This window comes from Manacus vitellinus, unplaced genomic scaffold (genome assembly GCF_001715985.3).
Source record: "Manacus vitellinus isolate BGI_N305 unplaced genomic scaffold, ASM171598v3 scaffold_94_pilon, whole genome shotgun sequence".
NCBI lineage: Eukaryota > Metazoa > Chordata > Aves > Passeriformes > Pipridae > Manacus > Manacus vitellinus.
In genome coordinates this window covers 1,202,913-1,205,459 of record NW_021940890.1, presented here as the reverse complement: position 1 = coordinate 1,205,459, position 2,547 = coordinate 1,202,913, and positions in this window count along the sequence as shown.

Below are 2,547 nucleotides of genomic sequence, written 5' to 3'. Positions count from 1 at the left end.
TCCAGGGTCGAGCTGACCCGACTGGATGTGTTTTTATCTAAATTCCAAGGGCAAACTCATTTCAAATTTCAAACTCATCCTCCCAGCACGGTCTGGTGGTGGTTTTGTCAAAGCTCCTCCTGCCCCCGGGCCGAGCTGGGATTTTAAACGGAGCAGACAAGTTCACTTGGGGTTATTTTTGGTGTCAGGAGAAGGTGGATGCGGCCCCAGGTGGGAATTCTCCTGGCTCTGGGTTGTAGCAGGAGCTGGGGGTTTATTGGGAGAAGTGATTGAGCCCAAATGCTCAGGGAAAATATATGAACTACTTCATATGGGCATATTCTGGTGCAATTCTGGTTAAATTTTGGTCATATTTTGGTTAAATTCTGGTCATATTGTGGTCTCATTCTGGTTGAATTCTGGTCTCCTTCTAGTCGTATTCTGGTTAAATTCTGGTCACATTTTTGTTGTACTCTGGGTACATTTTTGTCAAATTGTGGTTAAATTCTGGATGTATTATGGTTGCATTCCGGTCATATTTTGGTTAAATTCTGCTAAAATTCTGGTCACATTCTGGTTAAATTCTGGTCACATTCTGGTTGAATTCTGGTCACATTCTGGTTGAATTCTGGTCACATTCTCGTTAAATGTTGGTCACATTTAGGTTAAGTTCTGGTCACATTCTGGTTGAATTCTGGTCACATTCTGGTTGAATTCTGGTCACATTCTGGTTGAATTCTGGTCATATTTTTGTTGTACTCTGGGTACATTCTGGTCAAATTCGGGTTGGATTATGGTTGAATTCTGGTCATATTTTGGGTTAATTCTGGTCACAATCTGCTTAAATTCTGGTCACATTTTGGTTAAATTTTGGTCATATTCTGGTTGTATTCTGGTCATATTCTTGTTGCATTCTGGACACATTCTGGTTGAATTCTGGTCATATTCTGGTTAAATTCTTGTCATATTTTTGTTGTACTCTGGGTACCTTCTGGTTAAATTCTGGTTGGATTATGGTTGCATCTGGTCACATTTTGGTTAAATTCTGGTAAAATTCTAGTCATATTCTAGTGAAATTCTGGTCACATTCTGGCCGAATTCTGGTCACATTCTGGTCACATTCTGGTCATATTCTCATTGCATTCTGGTTAAATTCTGGTCATATTCTCATTGCATTCTGGTTAAATTCTGGTCATATTCTTGTCCAATTCTAGTTGCATTCTGGTCAAATTCTGGTTGTATTCTGGTCATATTTTTATTGCATTCTGGTCACGATCTGGTTGAATTCTGGTCAAACTCTGGTTGTATTCTGATTGAATTCTGGTCAAATTCTAGTTAAATTCTGGTCATATTCTGGTAAAATTCTGGTTGTATTCTGGTTGCACTCTGATCATGTTGTGGTCACATTCTGGTTGTACTCTGGTCAAGCTCTGGTCATATTCTGGTTGCATTCTGGTCATACCAACCTGTTTCTTGTATATGACCATGAAGAGCAAATTGAGAACATAAAGGGGCCAAGAGTGTTTCTGGAACACCTGACAAAGTATTTGGGTTGTAAAGTAAAGGGTTGGGATAAAGTATAAGAAAAAAACCACACAATTTTGGGTGGGATTTGGGGTATTTTTCCTGGATTACCTTTTCAGTAATATCTGTTGTAAGCATTTTTTGCTGAGATCACCTTTTTCCTGTTGAAAAGGAAGGGTCCCCCTGGAAGGAACCTTAAAGCCCATCTTGTTCCACCTCTTTCCACTAGAACTGGTTATTCAGAGCCCCATCCAGTATAAAATTACATTTTATTCTGTCTTTAAGGAGCAAACTGACAGAAAAAATAGTGAATTAATACCATCAACCACGTGTTTGATTGCTTAATTCGAAATTTTAACCCCTCAGAATGACAAAATCAAGCGAAACACGTGAAATAAATGATGAAGTCAGCAAATACAGAAACCATTTGGTTGGCCAGAGGGGAAATCTGTCCCTGATATTGTTCCTGTGAGGATCATGAAAAGGAAAACCTAATGAGTGATGAAATCTTTAAGATTTCAGTGCAATGAGCACAAACTGAAAAAGAATCGTTTCTATTTAAACAGAGAAATAAACATTTTTTTTAATTCTGAGGGCAGTCAAACACTGGCACAGGTTGCCCAGAGAGGCTGGGGGGGAGTCTCTGTCCTTGGAGATTCCAAAATCCAGTTGTCCCTGGCCCTGCAAAGCTGCTTTCATGTGCCATGCCCTGAGCAGGGGGTTGAATGGGATGATCCCCAGAGGTGCCTCCAACCTCTGTGAGAAATAGTTAATTGGTAATAGATATTTTCAGAATCACATGTTATTAAGGATTGCTCCCCTGTGGATAATTCTAAATCTCATTGCTGGAACAGATTGACTGTTTTATCATGAGCTGTTGGAAGCCTTGACCCTTCACCAGGCTCTGGAATTTGCAGCCAATGTGTGGAAGGTCTTTCTTATCCCCCTTTGGGAATGAGCAGGGCCAGTCAGGGCAGCTGTTGGCATTCCCTGCTCATGGATTTATCCACAAGAGCAGGGGAGAAGCTGCTAAATGAGACTTTG